Here is a 14,997-nt window from a genome sequence, read left to right on the forward strand (position 1 = left end):
CGCCGTCTTTGTTGGTTTCATCATGTTTCCCGCCGATCGAACACGATTCCGAGAATTGATTGATTGATTGACTGATGATTTGTAGATGCAAGTGTCCTTTAGAGTGAAGTAGGAATTGTTGAGTGATGATGATGATAATTGGAATGACGGCTCGGCGGTATATATATATGTCTCCCGTATAAAACGCGTACAATCATAGATTTTAAGATCATACCAGTTTTAGCATTGTTTTTACGACACGTGTAGGGTTGGGATTAGTCAGGACTGGTCTCATCTGGGGTCAACGCGTAAATGTTGAATTGAAGCACGTTGGGGTAAATTGTATTGTTTTCCTCGTGTTGTTAATGTTTTATCATGTGGTGGGGATTCACTATTGCTAGGAAATGGGGATATCTGGGGGGACACTGAATTCAGAAGATAAAGTGGGTTGAGGGGAATATAAAAATAAGATCATTCTAAAAAATGTCAATGTCCTTTTGGTTTTATAGGTTTTTTTTTTTTGTAGGCAAATGTTGTGTATTATATAGTTGGATGGTAGGTGCCACCAAAAAATGATACTATGAATGTGCTACTACTACTTTAAGATTCTAAATCTTGTACAAAGATTGTATCATGTCTATCCCGGGATATTATGCAGGATGGATCCTGGATTTTTCCTTGAATAGAACTAGAGTGTCTCTGACAAATACTAAGAAGGCCGCGACAAATTCTTGAAAGCTTTTATAAGCACAATTTCTATCTTGTCGAAATCTTTCCAAATGTATTTAAGGTTATTCACGAAAGTGGAGCCTAGAAAACTTATTGCGTTGAGAAAAATATAATAAAACCTCAATATATAATAAACTCCATATACGAAGAATATTCCAATTACAATTTGGTTTAATTGTTGTAAAAACTATACCTCTGTATAACAGGATTTTTGTTATTTAACGGAATAATATTATATGGCCCAATAATATTATGAAATAAATATTTTACTCTAAATAACAGGATTTTTGTTCAATAGATTCAAATCTACCAAGGACCATCTCATGTATTATAACCAAAAAAAAAAAAGCATGGAAATATCTTGACAGTTAATAAAAAGCAGATTTATTTTCTCTCACCTCCATATTTTAAGATCTACTTTCTCTTTCCTTTTTTCTTCTTGCGGTAACAATGGCGTCTCCATGAGCAAACAATGATGAAGACGATGAAGTTAGTTGTTGACGATGAATACGCTGTTGCTGCTAATGTTAAATATGTTTGTTGTTGCTCATGTTGCTGATGATGAAGACGACTTACGACGAACTCATGTGTGCTGCTGCTGTTGCGGTTCTTGATGATGAAGACGAACTCATCTGCTGATGTTGAAGATCTATTTGTCGAAGATTCATCTGCTGCTGTGAAATCAGATCTGAAATAAGGTTCATTGTGAAGGATGTTTTTCTACGCGTGTTGAAGATCTTGATGTTGAAGATCCTAATTTTGATGCCGATCTTTGATTTTTTGATGTTTTTCTGCTGTTGTTGAAGACGACGAAGACGATGAAGATGATGATGCTGCAGTTCATTCCATAAATGAACTCTGTTTTCTTTTTTAGGTTTTTATATGAAGTTTTTTTTCTGGAATGAACTCTGGGTTTTTTAGGTTTATATATGGATTTCATTTCTGGAATGAACTCTGTTTTTTTTTAGGTTTTTATATGAAGTTCATTTCTGGAATGAACTCTGGTTTATATAGGTGATTTCTGAAAAAATAAGTAGAAATTAACAGGAGTTCATTTTGACGAATGAACTGCTACAAAAAATAAGTAAAAATTAACACGGAAGGGTACTTTTGTCCATTTAATATTTTTAAAAAATTTTGGACCAAACAATAAAGGCGTTTTCCTAAAGGACTAAACTGACATGGACCCACCTAAAAAAGGACCAAACGATATTTTTCCCATTATATAGTTGGATGGTAGGTGCCACCAAAAAATGATACTATGAATGTGCTACTACTACTTTAGGATTCTAAATTTTGTACAAAAATTGTATCATATCTATCCCGGGGTATTATGCAGGATGGATCCTGGATTTTTCCTTGAGTAGAATTGGAATGTCTCTGACAAATACTAAGAAGGCCGCGACAAATTCTTGAAAGCTTTTAGAAGCACAATTTCTATCTTGTCGAAATCTTTCCAAATGTATTTAAGGTTACTCAAGAAAGTGGAGCCTAGAAAACTTATTGCGTTGAGAAAAATATAATAAAACCTCGATATATAATAAACTCCATATACGAAGAAAATTCCAATTACAATTTGGCTTAATTGTTGTAAAAACTATACCTCTATATAACAAGATTTTTGTTATTTAACGGAATAATATTGTATGGCCCAATAATATTATGAAATAAATATTTTACTCTAAATAACAGGATTTTTATTCAATGGATTCAAATTTATCAAGGACCATCTCATGTACTATAATCAAAAAAAAAAATTAAAAAAAAAATAAAGCATGGAAATATCTTGACAGTTAATAAAAAACAGATTTATTTTCTCTCACCTCCATATTTTCAGATCTACTTTCTCTTTCCTTTTTTCTTTTTGCCGTAACAATGGCATCTCCACGAGCAAACAAATGATGAAGACGATGAAGTTAGTTGTTGACGATGAATACGATGTTGCTGCTAATGTTAAATACGTTTGTTGTTGCTCATGTTGCTGATGATGAAGAGGATTTACGGCGAACTCATGTGTGCTGCTGCTGTTGCGGTTCTTGATGATGAAGACGAACTCATCTGCTATTGTTGAAGATCTATTTTTCGAAGATTCATCTGCTGCTGTGAAATCAGATCTGAAATAAGGTTCATTGTGAAGGATGTTTTTCTACGCGTGTTGAAGATCTTGATGTTGAAGATCCTAATTTTGATGCCGATCTTTGATTTTTTGATGTTTTTCTGCTGCTGTTGTAGACTACGAAGATGATGAAGATGATGATGCTGCAGTTCATTCCATAAATGAACTCTGTTTTCTTTTTTAGGTTTTTATATGAAGTTTTTTTTCTGGAATGAACTCTGGGTTTTTTAGGTTTTTATATGGAGTTCATTTCTGGAATGAACGCTGTTTTTTTTTTTTTAAAGTTTTTATATGGAGTTCATTTCTGGAATGAACTCTGTTTTTTTTAGGTTTTTATATGGAGTTCATTTCTGGAATAAACTCTGGTTTATATAGGTGATTTCTGAAAAAATAAGTAAAAATTAACAAAAGTTCATTTTGACGAATGAACTGCTACAAAAAATAAGTAAAAATTAATACGGAAGGGTACTTTTGTTCATTTAATATTTTTAAATAATTATGGACCAAACAATAAAGGCGTTTTCCTAAAGGACTAAACTGACATGGACCCACCTAAAAAAGAACTAAACGATATTTTTCCCATTATATAGTTGGATGGTAGGTGCCACCAAAAAATGATATTATGAATGTGCTACTACTACTTTAGGATTCTAAATTTTGTACAAAAATTGTATCATGTCAATCCCGGGGTATTATGCAGGATGTATCCTGGATTTTTCCTTGAGTAGAACTGGAATGTCTCTTATAAATACTAACAAGGCCGTGACAAATTCTTGAAAGCTTTTAGAAGCACAATTTCTATCTTGTCGAAATCTTTTCAAATGTATTTAAGGTTATTCAGGAAAGTGGAGCCTAGAAAACTTATTGCGTTGAGAAAAATATAATAAAACCTCAATATATAATAAACTCCATATAAGAAGAAAATTCCAATTAAAATTTGGCTTAATTGTTGTAAAAACTACCCTATATAATAAAAATAATATAATATGGTCCCAATAATATTATGAAATAAATATTTTACTCTACATAACAGGATTTTTGTTCAATGGCTTCAAATCTATCAAGGGCCATCTCATGTACTATAACCAAAAATAAATTAATAAATAAAAAATAAAGCATGGAAATATCTTGACAGTTAATAAAAAACAGTTTATTATATAATTCACGTTGAAGATAGGATGATGCACGGTTGCAGCTCCTTGGGTGGGTTATTGATTAGTTTGATAATCATGGTTGACGTCATCTTCGTTGGTTTTATTAGGCTAAATGTGTGTACTTGAGGCTTTGAGAGTGTCTATACTGAAAGAGGTTAACAAAGTTCTAAAACGTGGTCCAGGTGATAGCATTTTAAGTTAAACTATTTTTTTTCTTCTCTATTTCCATTTTTGTTTAATATCATATCAGGGAGCTTCCTCCATCCTCCATAAGTTTCCGTAGTTTCTTCTCAAGTCAACCTATATGTTGACTGTGAAACCAGCCTCTCTCAAGAGTCGAGGGAGCTAATAGGAAGCGTGGACAATTCTGATAACGCCACTAGCTTCGGTGCCAAAAGACGTCGTAGAAGGATCTTTGGAAGTTTCCTTCCATAGGTGTAAAATCACTTTGGAATATCATGGTAATAATAAGGTCAACCAGTACGTTAAGCGATCAAGTGTGTGTTACATGTGTGATTAACTGCAGGATTATATGTCTAATTTGGCTGCTTTGTTTTGGAAACACTATCGGTGGTGATTCCAGACAGAACCCATTGAACTGTTTTTTTCTTCTCAAAGTTAAAATCAAATCTGGCTGCATGCACTAACTCTTATATATAATCGAAGGACATATCATTCAAACTCTAATAATTTCTTTTTGGTGATAGTGATGGAAAAAAAAAAGATCGGAAGAGCCAGGACTTCAAATATTGTTAAGAATAGTTGCACATGGACAGTGAACAGGTGACAACTTATATGGGATGATGGGGATTACAGTCATAAAAAAGTTAGGATTGTTTGTTCCTACAGAAGAAAGGCTTTAAATTAATCACTGTGAAGAAAACACCGTAGTCTATGGGCCTTGATTCATTTTTGATAGGCCGAAGCCATCGAATTATTGGGTTTTTTTTTTTCTTTCAATTTTTGTAACCAAAAAGTCTATTAACAAAAACTAGAGCTTAGCAAACCTCGGGTAAGATCATCTTTCAACCGACTTGCAACACTAGAAGGTGGATTATTTCTCCAAGCCCCTCTCATTGACCGCTTAGTTATGGCAGTTTTAGCAAAATAGTCAGCCATAAAGTTTGATTCTCTGAATTTATGACCAAACTGCACATCATCAAATTAAATACTACACAAGACGTTTAATATCCAAAACACTGGTCTTCAGAGATACCAACGAGGAACCGTATCACCTGTACATCGTGCCACCATATTTTCAAATAGTCAGGATGCAAATAGTTTCATCCTACCCATTTTCAAATATTTTCTTTATTTTTAATTTACATCAGAATGTATCTAGTTCCATTCTTGCTATTTTTTAAGTTTAAGTCATCATGAATCCAGTTTCATCTTTGCTATTTTTTTGGTGTCTATTTACCCATATTAATTTTTACTCGTCTATTTGAACCATGTTTTAAAAATATTTGGACAAATGACCCATTTTCCGCCCAAAGAATGATACTCGAGGATACCATCTCTCTCGTGGTATTGCTTCTACGCCAGCGCTAGACTAACCAGGTTTTATCCCGTGAAAGCTCCTGAGAAACGGTAATGACAATCAGGATAGTTGCTCTACCATCGGGATGGATCCTAGATTTTTGCTTGGATAAAACTGAAATGTCATGGCAAAACACTAATAAGACAGGGGAAGGCCGCCACAAGTTCTCGAAAAAGCCTCTAGAAGAAGAGTCACCATCTTGTTGAAGTCTGTCTTACTGCACTCTAGTTAATCTGGAAGGTCCATATAAGATATATTATGCCGAGAAAAATACAAGAATGTGTCTAGATTTATCTGGGAAGACGTATTCGGTGGCTTTATTCAACATTTTTGTTTTTTTTTGTAATCATGGTTGATGTCATCTTCGTTGGTTCTATTAGGCTAGATGTGGCTTTGAGAGTGTCTATACTGAAAGAGGAAAACATGGTTTAAAAACGTGGTCCAAGTGATAGCATTTTAAGTTTAACTATTCCCTATTGCCATTTTTGTTTAATATCAGGGAACTTCCTCCCCTCCATCCTCGACAAGTCCATTTCATTTTCTTTCGATCATAACTTGTTTCACTTTGCTATCTACTTATTTAGGAAATAAGTCAACTAGCTAGTGATAAAAAAATGTGATATAATTTGTTTGAATTTCCGAAAACCAAATAAAAATGATTAATAAAATTTCCGAAGTTTCTCTGCAGGTCAATCCATATGTTGAGTGTAGAGAGTGTAGAAACAGGCATCAGGCCCTCAGGGTTTGAGCGCGCTAAAAAGCAAGTGGGGGAGTTGACTGGCTAGTGATGAATATTTATGATTTTATTTAATTAATTTCCAAAGAAGTTATAACTATTAACCAACCAAGAGATATTTCAGAGTTTCTTCACATGTCAAGCCTCGTTCTGGAGCCGAGGGAGTTACAAGCATATAAATAGGTGAAGCTGTCTTTACTTGCCAAATAGACTTTAAGGATCATTTGTATAAACTTTTAAACAAAAATCTATGAACTATGTAAGCATTTTTTTCCCCTTTACTTGCCAACTAGACTTAAGATTCACAGCTACCACCGTTTTCAAAAAGATTTCATAGAAGGAACTCTGGAGTTTCATTCCGTGGGTGTTAAATCACTTTCAAATATCATGCATGGTAATAAGAAGGTCAACCTTAAGTGTGTTTTACATGTGTGATTTATGGTTAACTATTACTAGGTGTATATGTCTAATTTGGCTGCTTTGTTCTAGAAAAAATTATCCATGATTGATTCCAGACGGGTTCCATTAATATTTTCACAAAATTGTTTAAAAAGATTAAAATCAATAATTCCTAAGTGAAAAATACATTTAGATTTTGATATTGTTTAAATTGACAAAAATGTAAAAATAGCGAGGATGTAAACAGTTTCATTCTACCCATTTTCAAATTCTTTTTTTATTTTTAATTTACATTAGGATGCATCCAGTTTCATCCTTTCTATTTTTTAAGTTTAAGTCAGGATGAATCCAGTTTCATTCTTGCTATCCTTTTGGTGTCCATTCCACTCATACTAATTTTTACTCGTCCATTTGAGCCATGTTTTAAAAATATTTGGACAAATGACCCATTTTCCGTACTATTTTTTTTTCTTCTCAAGTTAAAATCAAATTTGGATGCACTAACGCTTACAATCGTGGACTTATTATTCAAACTGTGCATTCTAATCATTTCGCTCTAGTGATAATGATAAAAAAAATGATCGACAGAGCTAGCCGAGACTTCATTGTTGAGAACAGCCAGATGAAACTAATATAGGAGATGAGACTAACACAAAGAAAGAAGAGATGAGACTTAAACAGAACTTCTTGTTATTGATTCACTTAAAACTTAATAAATTACACAAAGTTGTAATGCATATATATATACACGAGTTCCTTGAGATGCAAGGTAAACAGGTTTCCTAACTAAAGAGAATTGCCTAATATACAAGGAATTCTAAAAATAACAAACTCTGAAAGCTTAGCCGTGTATAATTGTTGGGTCACAATATACACGGACTAGGTGTTGTGTTAACACCCTCCCGCAAGCGTAACGGGTTATCCTGAACCGTAAGCTTGAACCGTAACACAGAAAACCGATCTGTAGAAAGTGGTTTGGTGAAGATATCTGCAATTTGATCTTTAGATGAGATAAACCGAACATCAAGAAGTTTAGAAGCCACTTGATCACGAACAAAGTGATAATCAATTTCTATATGTTTTGTTCGAGCATGAAAAATAGGATTAACTGTGAGATAGGTGGCACCAAGATTGTCACACCACAATATTGGAGGGGAGTGAGTAGAAACACGAAGTTCAGAGAGAAGTGACTGAATCCACATAATTTCAGCAGTAGCAACAACAAGACCTCGATATTCAGCTTCAGTACTAGAACGAGAAACTGTTTTCTGTTTACGAGCACTCCAAGAAATAATGTTACCACCCAAATAAACACAATAACCACTTGTAGAACGACGATCATCCAGTGAACCAGCCCAGTCAGAATCAGTATACGCACTAAAAGATAGGGTTAAAGACGGAGAAGGCTTAAGAAGTAGACCAAACGTACTTGTGTGCTTAAGATAACGAAGAATGCGCTTGACTAATCCCCAGTGAAATTCAGTAGGAGCATGCATAAATTGACAAACTTTATTTACAGCAAATGCAAGATCTGGACGAGTAAACGTTAAATATTGCAAAGCTCCAACAATGCTACGATACTCAGTAGCATCTGTCAATAAAGTACTACGATCAGAAGAAATGTCTCCAGAAGTACTAAGGGGAGTAGTAATTGGCTTTACCCCATCCATTTTGGCTCGAATAAGAAGATCATGAGCATACCGTTGTTGAGATAGAAATAACCCCGAAGAAGTACGAATAGCCTCAATTCCAAGAAAATAAGATAACTGACCAAGATCTTTAATTGCAAATTCTTGCTGTAAACGAGTGAGAATAGAGGCAATACCCGAAGAACTAGAACCAGTAACAATGATATCATCAACATAGACCAACAAGTAGAGAACACCATGAGTTCCTTTAGAAATAAACAAGGAGGAATCACACTTTGAAGTAACAAACCCAATTTGTAATAAAAAATTACTAAGTCTGTGATACCATGCACGAGGAGCCTGTTTAAGTCCATAAAGAGAACGATGTAACTTGCAAACATGCGTAGGGAAACGAGAATCAACATAACCTGGAGGTTGTTTCATGTAGACATCTTCATGAAGTTCTCCATGCAAGCAAGCATTCTGGACATCAAGTTGATGAATAGGCCAGTTGGAGGACAAAGCCAATGTAAGAATAATACGGATAGTACACGGTTTAACGACCGGACTAAACGTTTCAGAGTAATCAATACCTTCCTGTTGATTATATCCTTTGGCAACTAGGCGAGACTTACGACGAGAAATTATACCATCAGGATTACGTTTGGTCCGGAAAACCCACTTGCATCCAATGACATTCATAGAAGGATGATACGGAACTAAAGACCAAGTACCATTGCCAAGCAAGGCATTAACCTCATCGTCGGAAGACTGACGCCATTGAGGATCCTTATGAGCCTGAGAAATACATGTTGGTTCAAGAGAAGAGTCACAAATAAGAGCATACCTTGAATTTGGTTTAAAAATACCATATTTAGCCCTGGTGGTCATGGAGTGAGGAACAGTAGAAGATATTGGGATAGAAACGGAAGTATCATCGGAGACGGACAAAGGAGAGGCATTAGGAGTGGGTGACGGCTGAAGTGGGGCAGAGGCAGACACGGAAGTGGGTGACGGCTGAAGGGGGGCAGAGGCAGACACGGAAGTAGGGACCAACAGTGATTGAGTTGAAACAGGTGGTGGCATCGAAGTAGAAGTGGAGGCAGGGACTGGCAGCGGCATAACAGGAGAAGCAGGTGCTGGCACTGGACGAGGAACGGAAACATGAAATGGCTGCGGTGATTGCGGCTGATCAGGAGAAGCATGTGCTGACGAAAGATGCGGACGTATACAAGACGGCACAAAAGTGGGAAAAAAGAAAAGGAAGAGTTTACCTGGGAAGAAGACGACGCCGGCAAGGTTGATGACGCGGATGCAAAGGGAAAGGTAGTCTCATCAAAAAAAACATGTCGACTGATGTAGATACGACCCGTGGGAATATGAAGACACCGATAACCTTTATGAGAAGGACTATGGCCAATAAAGACACAAGGAGAAAACAAAGCATCCATTTTATGAGACCGATACAGACGCAAGTGAGGATAACAAAGACAACCAAAAACACGAAGATAAGTGTAATCATGCGGAATACCAAAAAGAGCTTCATAGGGAGAAGAGTTATTGACAGAGGTCGAAGGAACACGATTCATCAAATAACAAGCAGTGTAAAAGGAATCATACCAATACGAGGATGGTGCAGAGGCCATATTGAGAATAGTAAGACCAGTTTCACGAATATGACGATGACGACGTTCAACTAAACCATTTTTTTCAGAAGTATGAGGACAAGAGAAACGATGAAAAATACCAAGTTCTTGAAGGTGTGGAGTAAGTTTACGATATTCAGCAGCATTATCAGATTGAAGGATTTTTATTTTTCGACTAAAAATATTTTCAACGTGCTTTTGGAACAGAAAGAAGATGGAGAAAACATCAGACTTTTGAGACATAGGAAACATCCAATTAAAACGACTATACGCATCAATAAATATAACATAATATTTATATCCTTCATTAGATAAAATATGAGAGGGTCCCCATACATCGGAGAGAATTAAATCTAACGGATTCAAATAAACTGTTCGACTGGACGGAAAAGGTAATTTGTGACTCCGATGCTCATGACAAAAAGAACAAAAACTAATGGTTTGACTCGAAACTGGAAGAGAAAACTGAGAAATAACTTTGCGAACTGTGCGCATCATCGGATGACCCATCCTAGCATGCCAAGACTGTAAACTGGCACGTTCTCCAATGCAAGCCTGAGGAATTTTGGACAAAACATCAAGTTGATAGAGACCACCCTTCCTAATGCCGCGAAGAAGAACCTTCCCGGTACATCAATCGGTTGGGAGATCCCAAAACAAAGGAACCAACATTAGAAATTGGTATAGAGGAACCATTACCCATCTGAATTTGATCAGGACCAGTGTATTCAGTAGGAAATTGAAGACGAGAGAAGTCATTAGTGATGTGATCTGTAGCACCGCTGTCAGGTGTCCACGAAGGTGATGGTAGAAGACCAGGCCCATAAGCAGCGTAGGCCCGTGGTACATAGGATGGTGGTGGACGTCTGGATGGACGGAAACTCTTGTCATGACGGTTCCAGCAATCTTGGGCCGCATGGTTAGAACGCCCACATAACTGGCAGACAACAACAAGATTATCAGAAGTAACAGGCCTACGGAAACAGTCAGAACGAGGCCCACGAGAGTTATCAAAGGAAACAGGTCCAAGTCCACGAGAGGTATTGCCGCCAGGCCCACGATAGTTGTTAAAATTTCTGTTGTTGCCAGGCCCACGAGAGGAACTGAATGAAGACCCAAAAGACATAGAAGAACCAGCAGAGGAAGAAACCTTCGGAGAATATGGTCGAGACTGTTGAGCAACATTGGCAATTGGCTGAGAGGCAGAAGCTTGAGTTTGCTGAGTAACCCGTAGCTCAAAAGTAAAAAAAAAAAGTAAGGAAATCCTCCACAGACAGAGAGCTCATAGTGGTCGTTAATGAAGTGACAATAGCATCATAAGAACTATCTAAACCAGCCAAAAGACAATGACGGAATTCCTTATCTGGAACGGTAGTGTTGGCAGCAGCAAGACTATCAACCAAGTCCCTAGCATGATCAATATAGGATCGCATGGTTTGGGACCCTTTCTTAAGGGCACGCAACTCACAGTGAAGATGATGGACTTGAGCATCTGACTTTGAAGCATACAATGATTCGAGGGATTCCCAGATTTCTTTTGCTGTGTTAAGGCGATGAACGTGTTTAAAAACAGAAGGAGTGAATGAAGAGAATAACCAACTTACAAGGATTTTATCTTGTTTAACCCAAGAGAGAAAGTCTGGTGTAGGAGCAGCACCGTCAACAGGAGCAGCCGGACAAGATGTGGAAGCAGTGATATGATCTCCAAGATCATGACCTTGAAGGTAGGGCAGAAACTGAGCACGCCACAATTTGTAGTTTGTTTCATCCAGCTTCACTGTTATGATGTGATGAGGCTGGGATAATTGTAAAGAAGACATACCAGAGTTGAGAACAGTTGAAATAGATGATGAAGCTGTGGACATTGCGGAAGAAAGATGATCGACTAACCTAATGATACCAAGATGAAACTAATATAGGAGATGAGACTAACACAGAGAAAGAAGAGATGAGACTTAAACAGAACTTCTTGTTATTGATTCACTTAAAACTTAATAAATTACACAAGATTGTAATGCATATATATATATACATGAGTTCCTTGAGATGCAAGGTAAACAAGTTTCCTAACCAAAGAGAATTTCCTAATATACAAGGAATTCTAAAAATAACAAACTCTAAAAATAACAAACTCTGAAAGCTTAGCCGTGTATAATTGTTGGGTCACAATATACACGGACCAGGTGTTGTGTTAACACAGCCGCACATAGACAATGTATAAGGTTAACGAATTCAGCCTACTAGTCTACTTACTACCATTTGAATTTCTTCCAGTAACTGATGAAATTAACTATCCACAAGGCATATATTGCACCTTAAGGACGTACATGTACAGAAAATGCAAACTACAACCCAGAAAGGGCAGGATAACTATTCCTAATACGTAGAGGTGAATAGCAAGGGAGACAATTCTTTAAAGAATGAGATTAGTAAATAACAAGGATTACTGCTGCTTTCAAACAGGAGAAAGGCTTTCGAACATTGTGAAAAAGGCGTAGACTATGGAGGACGTTGTGGCTAATCTGTACCTGGAACATGTTGTATACTTTGGTATAAACCGGTTCCTTTCCAGTCTAATGGCATCCATGTAATCTCTTCGGTTTCCATTGAACATAGATCGAAATACTCGTGGATCACTTGGCACGTTAAAGGCAACTAAGCCTCATATTTTGCAACAGGCATAAATAAAGAAGGACCACTGCATTTGATTCAGAACCATCAACTCTCCAATGTCTCCATGACTTTTTTGATCGGCCGAAACTATCGATTTCATATTAATGGGCTTTGATTTCAAAGGGCTTGGCAAATATGCGGGAACTTCGGTGGTACTTTTTCTTGGTTTCAAACATGATGATGATACCAAAAATAAAAAACATGATACGCGAAATTAATTTAAAGGCAACGCAATAGGATCCAAGTTTGGGAAAACCGTTTAGTCCAAAAAGTCATCAAAAAGTATGGATTAGTCTACTCCGAATTAACTAGGTACAATATAGTCCAAAAATATGGAAAATACACATATGACTTTCCTGATTTACAATTTAGTCCAAATATTTGCAGTTTAGTCCAAAGTGATTCAGGATGATGTCAGCAATTTTAAATAATATAAAAATTGAAAACAATTTATCTTTCGAACCGTTTGCCCAAAAATTTGCAAACTTTATATATTCGAAAAGCTCTTTCCGAGAACTACAAAAAGAGTACCCATATAATTATCATTTTTGAAAAATCTTAGTTTAGATTGGTGTACAAACATGTTCACAGCTACAAAAATCATGTACACATCTACAAAAACCAGAAAATCCAAAGACAAGACAGGGTGCATCAGTTTATTTACCACATACAACTTGAATTGTCCATCAAGCACCAGTAACGCTATCTATATAAAAATAAACATAACATGGAAACTAAAACGGATTTGAACCATTAACCTCCACAAACCTTGTGATAGGCTTGAGCGCTCTACCATTTTGAGCTTATGAGTCCCTAAAAATAAACAATGAAAAGAATCAACACACGCGCAATAACAAATAACATGTGTACCAAAAACATGTAGGGCTGTCAATGGATAAAAATCCGTCGGATATTGGCAATACCGATAAGGTTAAGGTTAAGGGTTATCGGATATCCGGTATCCGATAATATCCGTCGGAATTCAAAAATTCAATATCGATAAGGTTAAGGATAAGCTATCGGATATCGGATATTATTCCGTTAATTTTCGTTATCTACTCATGATACAAAAAACTTCCAATAATTTCCGATAATTTCCGTTAATATTCAATAATTTCCGTTAATATTCGATAATTTCCGATATTTACTTAGGAGAGACGTAATCAAATGGCTAAAGAGTAAACCTAAAGGGTATTAGGTATCGAAAATTTCCGAAAATTTTATGATATAGTTATACACTAACGGTATCGGATATTAACCTAACGGAAACTCCCTTAACCGGTACCGTTATGTTAATAAACGGATATCCGTTACGTTAAGGTTATCGGATAGCCGTTATGTCGGATATTAACCTAACGGAATCCGGATGTTCGGAAACGGATACCGGATATCGAATATCCATTGACAGCCCTAAAAATATGTATACCCATGTGTAAAAGTCCATACCCAAGGATATTATCAACCACATGTGTACAACTATGTATTTACAAGAACAACTACAATGTACATATGATTTTTCTAGATATCATACGAAACAAAAGTAAAATAAGGTTCTACCGATAATGAAGATGTTTTATCACAAAATAAGTTTCTTACAGACATTGTCCAACACCCACGATTCTAATGAAGTGCTTACTTGGACAAGTACGTCTTGTTTCCTTGTATTGAGTATTCAAATAAGTTTTGTGCATAACTAACAATTTAGAAAGGCATACATGCCACTATTTATAAATCTGACACAAATACGTGGTTCGTCCTTCTTATGACATGAGGGTTACTTTAGGTGCACTGCTGTCAAACAGAGTACACATGAAATTTAACAAGTTTTTCTAGGGTCACCATGGTGTACAACTATGTACACACCTACAAAAATCAACTGAAGTTAAGAATAAAGTTAAACCAAATAAAAAAGTTCTTGTGCTTTAAAATCAATCGAACATTCTCTCACCTACAGTCCTTTAAACAATAATGTATCATTCAACCTCGTCTAAACCCTGCAAAATCATTATGTGCACATCCTTCTCAGATACCGTTGATACCCTACATATAACTACAATGTACAATAAAGTGCACATGCCAAAACAAAATACGGTGTACAATAATGCGCACATCCTATATAAAGGAAGATTATAATTTGCTTTCTCAATTCATCACCAAGAAAAAGTACGGTGTACAATAATGTGCACACCCGATATGAATGAACAAGTCATTTCCTCTCTTAAGTCATCACCATGAACATGTGTACGATCAAGTACACCTTACTGTGTCCCAACATATTATCAGTCTTATACTAACATCTGTCATTCAAATTTTCAAATGCTAGTATCATGTGCAACTTCTCATCATGTCCAACATCTTATCATGTGCAACTTCTTCCATTTCAAATAGGATCGAATC

This window comes from Papaver somniferum, unplaced genomic scaffold, assembly GCF_003573695.1.
Source record: "Papaver somniferum cultivar HN1 unplaced genomic scaffold, ASM357369v1 unplaced-scaffold_158, whole genome shotgun sequence".
Taxonomy (NCBI): domain Eukaryota; kingdom Viridiplantae; phylum Streptophyta; class Magnoliopsida; order Ranunculales; family Papaveraceae; genus Papaver; species Papaver somniferum.